Source organism: Macrobrachium rosenbergii, chromosome 53, assembly GCF_040412425.1.
Source record: "Macrobrachium rosenbergii isolate ZJJX-2024 chromosome 53, ASM4041242v1, whole genome shotgun sequence".
Lineage (NCBI taxonomy): Eukaryota > Metazoa > Arthropoda > Malacostraca > Decapoda > Palaemonidae > Macrobrachium > Macrobrachium rosenbergii.
Window position 1 is genome coordinate 44,904,342 of NC_089793.1, and position 12,011 is coordinate 44,916,352.

The window sequence follows — 12,011 nt, forward strand, 5'->3', positions numbered from 1 at the left end:
TTTCAAAGATAAAACAGATTTGTTTTATAGGTCGGAAAGGAAGATGAGTCTTCATTAAACACAATTAAACCCTCGAGCAGCTTTCGGATTGTTTGCGGGAGTGTAGGCGGAACCAGACCTGGCGCGTGGGTCCACGGAGTCATTCATTCCGTGACGGTTACTTCGGTAGCATGAAAAGGGAGATTTTCCATCTCAAGCTTATAGGCCTATTGATTTGGAGGCAACAAACTGCCACCGGGTTCTTCACCGTCAGATCAGAGAAAGTTGCAACGTGCTCTCCTCTCTCTCTCTCTCTCTCTCTCTCTCTCTCTCTCTCTCTCTATATATATATATATATATATATATATATATATATATATATATATATATATATACATATATATATACATAACTTTATGCTCACAATGGAAAACAGTACAAACAAATAGAAATGCCTTTGGTATTTGCAGATGCAAATCGGACATGTCGCTTTGCTTGTCTATTCTATTAAGTGCATTATAAATATTATATATATATATATATATATATATATATATATATTTATATATATATATATATACATTGTTTATATATATATATTTATATAACTTTGTTTACATAACTCTCACAAAGAAAACAGTACAAACCAAATAGAAATACCTTTGGTATCATAAATCTTAAATACAAATCCAGACATGCCGCTTTGCTTGTCTGTTCTATTAAGTGCATTATATTATTATATATATATATATATATATATATATATATATATATATATATACATAAATTTACATAAGTATGCTCACAAAGGAAAACAGCACAAACTAAATAGAAATACCTGGTATTATAATCTGTCTAAATCCGGACATGTCATTTTCTTGTCTATTCTTTCTTTGTATATATTCTATTATATATATTTTATATATATATATATATATATATATATATATATATATATATTATTTATATATATATATATACACATAACTTTATGCCCACAAAGGAAAACTATATCGACCAAATAGAAATACCTATGGTATCATAATCTTAAATACAAATCCTGACATGTCCTTTTCTTGTCTTATTCTATTAAGTGTAATGAATACAAATTTATGCCCCAACGCAAGATGATATACTGTAAAATCACTAGAAAATATCCATATTCAAAATCCGCATATCTAGACACCTCATCTAGATGTGGTGTCCGGGGACGCGAACTGTCATGTATAATTCCCAACGACAGGCGCTTGTATGGGCAACCGCCTCCAGCATAAGTGACGCCGAAAAGGATCCCGCGTAATGGCCATGATTTGTCAGAATGGTTTGGGCGTTCCCGCAGAATAAAGCCCACATCTGGACAAAAACAGTGATAATATCTTCGGCTTGGTTAGAAAGAACCGTTTCAGTTGTGTTGTTCTAACTCTTAGGTTTTAAAAGATGTTTCGGTCGTATTTGTTGCTTTCAGTCCTTGTAAATTATAGTTTTATTTTTTTGTCTGAGTAAGTATTTCGTCTGCAAGATTTGTATCTGGCCTCAGATTCTGCAGTTACAGTTTGAATAAAAGATACACAGACAGAAATTCCAAGAAGAAGAAAAAGATTATAGTCGAATTTGTCGTTACTGAACTTGAATCATTTGGGTGAATAACTAATGAAAAGCAGTTCCAACACCGTATTGGAGATACTCTGGAGTTTACTCACTGCTTTTAATCTACCAATTTCCTTCCAGCCGTTCTCCCTTCCACGTCATCCCTGATCTTATTCTATCCAACATTGCCCTAAGCCTTGACTTAGTCTTCCCGTACGAGGTTCTGTTAGATGGATGGAGAATTCGGTGATCATGATGTAGCTGTGTCTGAAGGATAATATTACAAATGACACCTTTGCTATTCAATTCTATGAAAAAGACGAGAAATTTTATTCTTCTTTTGTAGTGATGTTTGTACTGCGTTAGTAAACATCAGCTGTTTTGATGTTATGCAGCCCTGCTTTGCATAAAATCTGTAAAAATTTTGCATTAATTCTTTAAAAATCTACCTCTCTCACACATAAACACACACAAACTCACACACACACACATTACGTGATATACTGTATGTAATTGGTATTAAACTTTGAAATAGTTACTCTTTATCATTTATTTATGTATTTCACAGGATTTACACATAGGTTGAATTGTGTTCAGTAGTCTTATTCGTCTACAAAGTCAGGTAATGTCTTGCGATGTCTTTTCTTTTCAAATTTAAATTTATCCTGAAATTAAGTGTATCTTATTTATTTTGACCATCTTTACCGTTGTGTGGTCGTTTCTGCGGAACGCTTTAACGCATCCAAAATATCTGGTAAATAAAATATAAATATGCAGCCAACGCTAGTTTAATGAGTTCAGTCAGTCAGTCATCATTCACGTCCATTTATGATAATGATGATAACAATCGTTCAGATGTACGGCAAATTTCACTACTCCTTCGGCCTTGGGCGGAACCTTTCATGAGCTGGATGCCTCTTCAATAATTGTGTGACCACCTCGAACCACTCCAGATACCCATTCTCTCAGTTAGATGCCCTGGTCTGGCACGCTTCCGTTCCGAGACAAGGAACTCCTCCAGAAGGTCAGTGAAAATGAATTTCAAGGTTAAGTTGGTAGATTTGTGACAAGTTTAATTACGAATGAAACTGACTACAAATTGAACCCTGGGATAGTTAGGTTGCCGCTTCATAGCCCATTCATTCAACAAGACAAATCCTTGGAGACTGTCCCGGTTATTTCCACGGTCACGATTTAGTCATTTCAGTGGGTGGAGTTGCAATGGATAACATGTTAAGCATTATTTGCCCTGTATGCTTAATATTTTACGATTATTCATTAATACTATACCAGTGCCACTACTGATTCAGTATCTGGTAAAAATAATGATAACAATAGTACATAACCATCACTGACATCTTTCATTCTGATTAGTAACTTCCATGATAATTTAACCTCATAATTAACTGATCACTAGTAACATCTGTAGGTGCTTTCACAATTAACCAACCCCTCACAACCTTCCCCTAACCTCCCCAGGTCGCAGCACACCCACTACATCTTCGTGATGGAGGAGTCTCCCATGCATCTCTTCAGCAATTTAACCCCTTACGATGGAGTCTTCAACTGGACCTTCACCTACCGCCTCGACTCCGATTTCCCAAGTCCGTAAATAAAACCACAAAACTCAAAATTTGGATTGTCTGGATATCTGTGTAAATTTTAGTATTGTAGAGTTATGCTTGAAAATTCATCACTTCATTTAGGAAGAACTGTATTGCTGAGGCTCTTAATTTGATTTATTATGAGGAAGACATTTTCCGGTCTGGGATTGGCCTCTTAGCATTCATTTTTCTCCCTAACCTCGTAGGTCTAATCAAAGAAGGAGATCTGACACACCTCCATTTCTTCTTCCTGCCCTTTACCAACGGCTTTCTCTTCTTCTCAGGATTCACAACATTACCTCCTCCCCCACAGTCCTCTTGAGCTTCCCTTTCCCAAAAAGTGAATTGATATAATTTCATGATTAGCAGACGCAAAAAGACGCCCTTTCATGTGTGCCACTAGTGCTGTTTACTGCGTGTAAAGTTTGGAAGCAAATTACTAAAAAGTCTCTCTCTCTCTCTCTCTCTCTCTCTCTCTCTCTCTCTCTCTCTCTCTCTCTCAAGTTTGCCCCCTATAGGCTAATCATAATCAGAGCACCGTGCTTCAGCTGATCACCTGCATTCCGGCAAGATCCTGTTACCCAACCGAGGCACTGGGAGGCATTGGCACTGTCCTTTCCAGAAAAGAGTAGCAGTCGGAGAACCTCTCCGGTTCCTAAGCGGATTATTTTATCGCTGGACGTTTCCGCCAAGAGATTGACGAAATACGACAAAAACTGAACAGAAAACTGAAAATGGGATGCAAACAAGCGTCTTTTAATGTAGACAAAAAGCTGTTACGAAAGAAAATATATTGGAGTGAAATGAATAGCAATACCCATAGAAATAAGAGGATGAATTAAATTTTCGTGGATAAAATAATAAAAAATTGCTGGAAAATTAGAAAATGCAGACTATGAGCTATGTCTTAAGAATGTTTGAATTGGTTATGATACGGGATCCCCAGTCAGATTCTCATAAAATATAAGGCATTCGAGATTGAGTGCGGACGTCAAAAGTGTTTTTGGCTAGTGGCCCTGAGAAAGGGACTCTGGAGGGTTGTCTCAGAGGCTTTGAAATTGTCTGTAATGCGTCTTGGTAAAATATAATTTTCTTAAGATTAAAGATATTAAAATTATACAGAAATTCGACAATAAGACGGTTTCACATGGATGAAATACAAACTAGCGTGAGAAGAACTCTGGTCACTGAGGACACTAGTGAAGAGGGAATTTGGAGGTCTGAGTTAGCTTTGCTATTCCTATGTCATTCTTCTGCCTCTGCCCACAGAGCCGGGTATGTGAGAAGACGCGCAGTGAATCTGCCGGCCCTTTCGGAACGCGTTGCCACCGGGAAGTCCAAGATGGTTGCTTGGTTCGTGTCCAATTGCAAATCTTCAAGCAGCAGAAAGGTGTGTGTGTGTGTGTGTGTTTTTGTTTTCATATATATATATATATATATATATATATATATATGTGTATATATATATATATAAAATATGGAATATATATGAATATATAAATAAAGTAATAACTGAATCCACGAAAATATGGAACGTGATGAATATATAAATAAAGTAAAGTGACCTTGCGTCAAAGGCACTCCAGTCCAGTGTTTCCGTTTCCTTCATGGATTTTATCTTTATTTATATATATATATATATATGTATATATATATATGTGTATATATATATATAATATATATACATATGTATATATATATATTATAAATATAATATATATACATATATATATATATATATATATATATATATATATATATTACCGGCTGAAAACATTCCTAGCATGCAGGCATCTTCAGTTCAGGATACTTGACTCAGTCCGGACGTCTATGGGATTGCCTTTGTTGTTTATTGTATTTAAATTTCAGTCTATTGTATTTCAATTTCAGTCTGGCCCGCACTCTGCAAAATTACGTTCCGGTGGACGTGTACGGAAAGTGCGGACCTTTGTAGAATAGGAGAGATCGCATCAGTCATCGTGTTATGAGATGCTGGAGAGAGACTATAAATTCTACCTCTCCTTTGAGAATTCCCACTGCAGAGATTACGTCACTGAGAAGTTCTTCAGCATCATACAGTGAGTGACTGAGAAGTGTGAGTGTGATCATGATGAGAAGGAAAGAGGAGACACAGAAGGAAGGAGGGGAATAGTTGGAGAGGAGCTGGGAGGAATGGGAAGATGAGAAAAAATAAGTAAAGACGGGATGGAAGGAAGATGAGAAGGGTAAGACTGAAATATTAGATGTGGCTAGTTTATCACCTCTGTTGTGGTACATTTCTGTCATTTCTTCTGCCGCAGGTACAACGTCGTGCCAGTAGTGTGGGGCTCAGCCAATTACTCAGCCCAGGCACCGCCACATTCGCTGATCAATGCGGCTGATTTTGAAAGCGTAGAGGAACTCGCCTCCTATCTCAAATACCTAGATAGAAACACAACAGCTTATATGGAGTATTTCAAGTGAGTATTCACACTCTCCAGGCGTCACTTTTCTTTAAGTTCTTTCAGATTGCTTGATTTATGGCTACTAAAACTGGCGTCACAACATCTAGGTTATTGACTCCGTAATAAATTTAAATCGGTGACTAAAAATAAAGAAACAAATAGATTTAAGAGGAGTTTCATATAAAAAAAAATATATATATATATATATATATATATATATATATATATATATATATATATATATATATATATATATATATATATATATATATATATATATATATATATATATATATATATATATATATATATATATATATATATATATATATATATTATATATATATATATATATATATATATATATATATATATATATTTTATATATATATATAATATATATATATATATATATATATATATATATAATATATGTAATCATATCTGTTCACATATACTATAAATACATACATACATACACAAATACTGCATATGTATATGGTTTAAAATTTGAGGAGGCCCGCCTCTCTAACAAAGATACATAACTGCTCTCTATTACAATCCTCTCCAAGAGTCATAGCAAGGGATAAAATGTCCTTCTCTGTCCCGTCCCCCAGATAGGAACCTGTGTCTTAGATTCCCAAGACTGGGACAGTCGACCAGCAAATGTCCCACAGTCAAGGGCACAATACAGTCCTCATAGAACGGAGGATTTTCACCTGACATCAAGAACCAGAGTGAGTCTTGTGTGTCCAATCCTTAGTCTACTCAACATCGTTTCTTGTCTCCTTGGCATATAGGGTATGACCAAGGAGATGCTGATGCGTAATACTGCTCATTGTTTTATTTGTTGCAATATTTTCCCAAAGGGGCCAAAGGTTTTCATTTTTCTGACCTACAAGAGGATATACATCCCTGTGGTAGTAGGCATCTCCTGGGTTCTGGAGCAGTGACTGCTGACTTAGCAAGTTGATCAGCTTGATTGTTCCCAACCACCCAACACAGGAAGACACCCGGCAAAAATTTACTTCTTTACCTCTTATTTTTTATTAGCAACAGCTATTCCAATATCTCTAAAAGCAATGGATGTGAAGAGTTAAAAGATTCTAAAGACTGAAGAGCACTTCTTGAATCACAGTATAGAGTAAAACTATGTCCATTCAGAGGAAGAATTTCCTTTAAGTCCTTTAATATTGCATTCAGTTTTGCTGTAAAATAGATGCAATAGATGATAATCTTCGGGCTCTTTCTACATGAGGAAAGACCACTCCAAAGCCGACACCAGCATCTGACTTTGAGCCATCTGTGAAAACTGCAATGAAATTATCATGTTCAGAGGAATGATCTAAAATATTGACCCCATTGCCTCATTGGACATTTGAGCTTTGTTCCTTAAAATAACTACAGAATTTTACCTCTGGAAGGTTCCACAGGGTCAGGGCTAACCGAATACGTAGCTGGTAAAGTCTCCATCCCTGGCATGTTTAACTGTCTATTTATACATTTTTGCTCTAAAAGCAAATGGTTCAGGTTGTCTGGGTGATTTTCATAAAATTGCCAATGCTTTTCATTTCTGATACAATGCTGGTTAAAGACTTAGGGAGCCTCTGAAATCTGTACCAGCTCCGAACTAACAGACGTTGGTAGTGAAGATCCAGAGACATCTCCCAGCGTCTACAAGCATGCTGTCAATTGGAGATGACTTAAGTGCTCCTGTAACTAATCTTACTCCTCTATGATGAATTGAATTAAGCATTTTAAGGCTGTTAGACTTTGTTGAGGTGTGCACTTCACACCCATAGGTTAATTTTGAATAGACCAACGCTTTGTACAGTCTGAACATCCGAGTTTGGTCAGCACCTCACGAAGTGTGGGACACAACTTTCAGCGTATTCATTACTTTCAAGCATTTTGTCTTGATATATTTCAGATATGAAATCCAGGTCAGCTTGCTATCAAAAATCAACCCAAGAAAGCTTGTTTCACCAACACATGGAATTCTCTGCCCATGTTTGAACAGATTTGGATCAGCATGGAACCCTCTTATACGGCAAGAGTGCATGGTTACCGTTTTACTAACTGGAAACCTAAAACCACTCATCTCAGTCCACTTAGTCCACTTTGCTATGTGATCTAGAAAGGCAGAGCTGAAGGCGGCGTTCAGCCACTGCCATCCACGGTAATTCCGTTTTAAGACCTCGGTACGAATAGACTTCCGTTTAGCATGCTTCGCAAATGCCGTGCAAGCTATTTTTTTCTCTCTCTCTCTCTCTCTCTCTCTCTCTCTCTCTCTCTCTCTCTCTCCATTGGGTCTAAATCCCCTTACCATCCATTTAGTCAATTACACTCAAATCCCCTTTTATTTATAATTCTGTTTTGATGTAATAATTACACTCAATATATATATTTTATTTATATATTCTGTTTGATGTAACATATATACATATATATATATATACATATATATATATATATATATATATATATATATATATATATATATATATACATCAACTTTCATATAAATACACTTATTTCATTATTGGTGGGTGCAACTGCAGATGCCTAGGTCAAACCAATCTGTGGTAGTGCGAGATAAAACCAGTAAATAAAAACAAAAGAAAAAAATTAAATACACCGAGTATAATCTGTACTATGACAAGCGTCGTAGATTCACACATGTAACAAGTATAATAATTACTGATTTTAGTTAAATTAATCCACTAAAACGTCTGCCAATATCAAATGATAGCATTATGCTGAATATAAACGTTGAGGAACAAGATATTCAAAAGCGTTTCCACACGTCAGTCCTTCTCAGCACCTTCTGCATCGTCTCCATCAGGTGGAAGATATCACATGAAGTCATCTCGGGATGGGCGGCATCGTCGAGGCCCTGGTGTGACCTTTGCGAACGGCTGCACTGACCCGAAGGTGCACGTTTATGAAGGCCTCCATGACTGGTTTAACAGCGACAAAGACTGCCAACTGCCAACGTCATCGGCCATTGCTAGATTTACTCACGGCGAAAAGAGACGGGGAAACGGAACCGTGATGGCCTGAAATTTAGCAAACAACTCGACTCCCCAACAACTTTCGACGATAGTAACTTGCCATGCGGGATTTTAAGTCGTCTCTCTCTCTCTCTCTCTCTCTCTCTCTCTCACACACACACACACACACAACGCTAATAATAGTGATAGAGCTACAAATTTCACAACAGTTTCATCTCTAAACCCGTCTTCTTGAGTAGCTTTGTCTTTATCTCATTTGTTTGATATTTCTCTTCAGTTAGAAATGCCTAAGGGAAGAATTTTATTTCCGAACACATAAGTGCTGTTGATACAATGCACCTGCGGGAATGATGCAGTATATGTAATTCCGGTTAGCAGCTGGATTTTTACGTGAATTGGTAATAACATGAATGCTATATGGCAAAAGAGATAAAACTACAGTTAGAATATGGTCCGTTGCCAAGACCAAGATCCGGAGTAATTATTTACACAGACGAACTTTTTTCACTGTTTGGTTCATATTTTAGAAGCGTTTTCAATTTTGTTCAACAATTGGAAGGGAGGTGCATATTGAGAGGTGCATATTGACATGTTAGTTTTGGAAAGAATGAGTGCTGTGTTGTATTTGGTCTCGTTACTAGTTCAGAATTTTTGAGGGACATGGTGGCCGTATGTCTCTCTATAAGGGTACATTCTCGTTGTCCTGTCAGCACTGATCTTCACCGTGAATGTTCAGATCCTATACTTTAACTTTCGTCGTCTACTTCTTGGTGTAATTTTTCAAAATTTTACGCACGCTAACTTTGTATTTTCTTTCATTTCATTAAGACCACAAATAATTCATGTACTGATAGACAGTTAAGCAATCAACACGAGTTTGTATGTACATATGTAACACATTTTCATGGATGAAATCAGTCAGATGCTTCTCGTTCCTTTAACGTGATGTAAGGGTTATGTGGGTGCTCAAAGTCGACTTTATGAGACTTGTCCAAGAGGACCCTGTGGAAGAGGTCGCCTCTCTCTATACTATCACATCGTGTAGATCTCCTTGCCTCTGAATGGCCTGGCTTCAGAAGCCGTTCAAAATTTCCTTCGTGAAATGTCCAGTAATCCAGATTATGTATTTCAGTCCACTACTAGCTCAGTTTGATTAGCTTCTCTTAACTCTTCAGATATCTACGTGGTCACATACGCTAAAAGTTACAAAATAGTTGTTATTTAGGATCATGTTTATGCACGAGACGCAGACGATATCCTGAAACGTCATCTATAATCAGGATTATCGTTGTATGTAACTTTGGTAAGTGTGACGCCAGATAATTTACCCTCGGTCCATTTTGACAGGATAAATAAAGACATTAGGCTATCCAACAATCGAATAGACTTTTAACAAAGCCTAATAGGAAGTCGTGGTGAATAGCCAAGGAAACTTAGTTTACTCACTCGTTGTGACCTCTACGTAATACCCGGCGCGTGAGCCGGATAGTGTTGTGAAATTAGGGTATAAATGCCAACACGACGCCAGTGAACTTCTTCTGGAGAAAGTGATGGTATAAAGTAATAATAAAAAAAAAGTTTTTAGAAGGGCTACACTAAACCCTATGGTCAAAGAGGCAATGGAATCGATATTAGTACAGAGTAAAGCGAGTGTGGTCAATTTGCCGAGAGTGCAAATCAGTGACAACAAAAGAAAAACACTGGACTGCAGCATCCTCCGGATATATCTACTGTATATTTTGTAATTAGAAAATTGGCCTTTCTCTAATTTCATCCTTAATAAACATTTGTTACACTGGAGTTAGAATACGGATGGTGTGTAAAAGTTTACTTAAAATTGTTTATTACCATAAAAATAATGGTAATTAATGTAGAAAATAAAAATGTAAGGACATATCCAGTTTTGATGTACAGGGTAATTATAACATTTTCGCAAATTTTCTCCGTTGATGTCACATATTCTAAGTCTCATAATTATGTAAACATATTAAAAATAACAAGGTCTTTAAATTATGTACACGTGCATTGTCAAATACCCACAACCAAAATAAAAATGTGTGCAACAGATTTAGAATGTTGGTTTACGAGCGGATTCGAATATTCTGTTCGCGAGTGAGATTAGGGTTTAAAGGGCGAAGAAGAAGAAATGGCGTGAGTGTTGGACCCGGCTCCGGACATCAGTCTCTTCCTAAATATCCTAGACTTTACAATGAGTCTAATGGGTCGATTGTATGGGAAGCTGCAGGTGCATGAGGACAGCAGCCGCATTCCAAAATGTTTGGTGAGAATCGAAAGGGGAACGCCTTGAAAAGACGAAAGAGGCGTAATATACATAAAATCTACTGGTCGCTTTTTACCAGATGCGTATGTAATTGTAATGATGACAATTCTCGTGGTCAAGCGGGTAAGCTCGTTCTGCTACTCCAGATGCCGGTTCGAATCTGCTAACGTCAGGTTGCTTCATATTCTTTCCATTTGGATCTCAGGCTCTGAAGTGTGAAGAAATCGAAAAGCTAAGAGGTATTATGGTTATTATAATTATATATATATATACATATATATATATATATATATATATATATATATATATATATATATATATATAATTATATATCTATATATATATATATATTTGAATGTCTTTTCCTGTAATACTACAGTGTAATATGAAAATAAGAAGGCCCAACGTTTAAATAGTGTTTTATGGGCCTTCTTATTTTTCATATATATATTTATATATATATATATATATATATATATATATATATATATATATATATATATATATATATATACACACGTGTGTGTTTTGTAAATGTTTGTGTATATAAATCACAAGAACATGGGACGTTTAAAAACATAATAACACAAGTAACAACGAAACAGAGGATAGGGTCCCAATTGGTATCGCCTGTTTAGGCATTTTCAAAAAGAATGGCACGTAGTAAAGAGACGTGCAATATATGTGCATGAAAACACAATACATAATGCACAAAATGTTCAGAATTCGATGAAGTCATAGAAGCCACAGGTGAAGGTTTTCTGACAGAGATCAAGCTATGCAATAATTTTGTAATTCGAGGACACCTGCCAGGATTGTTTCTTAACTGAAATTACAGCCGCACGGTTTTGTTGTCATTTGGACCTGGCTTAACTGCACTCCGTAAAGTTTGCTTATTTATAACGTTTCTTTTTGAAATAAATGGATCATATTTATTGTTGTTAAAGCTGGCTCTTAAAACCCTAAACTCAGTTATATTTCCTTCTAATATATTTACAGAACAGACCAATATTTTAGCGTCCGTCCACTGAAGAACTTGGTCATTATCTCTAACATGAGCAAAAACTGAACTTTCACCGCCAGCATCCCGTAGGGGGTCAGT

The 12,011-nt window shown here is 36.3% G+C and overlaps 1 pseudogene; it reads left to right on the plus strand.

Annotated features, from left to right (window-relative positions):
- The window catches only part of LOC136834119 (alpha-(1,3)-fucosyltransferase C-like), a 15,832-nt pseudogene extending 5,087 nt beyond the window's left edge, over nucleotides 1–10,745 (plus strand).
- Nucleotides 10,746–12,011: the final 1,266 nt, after the last annotated feature.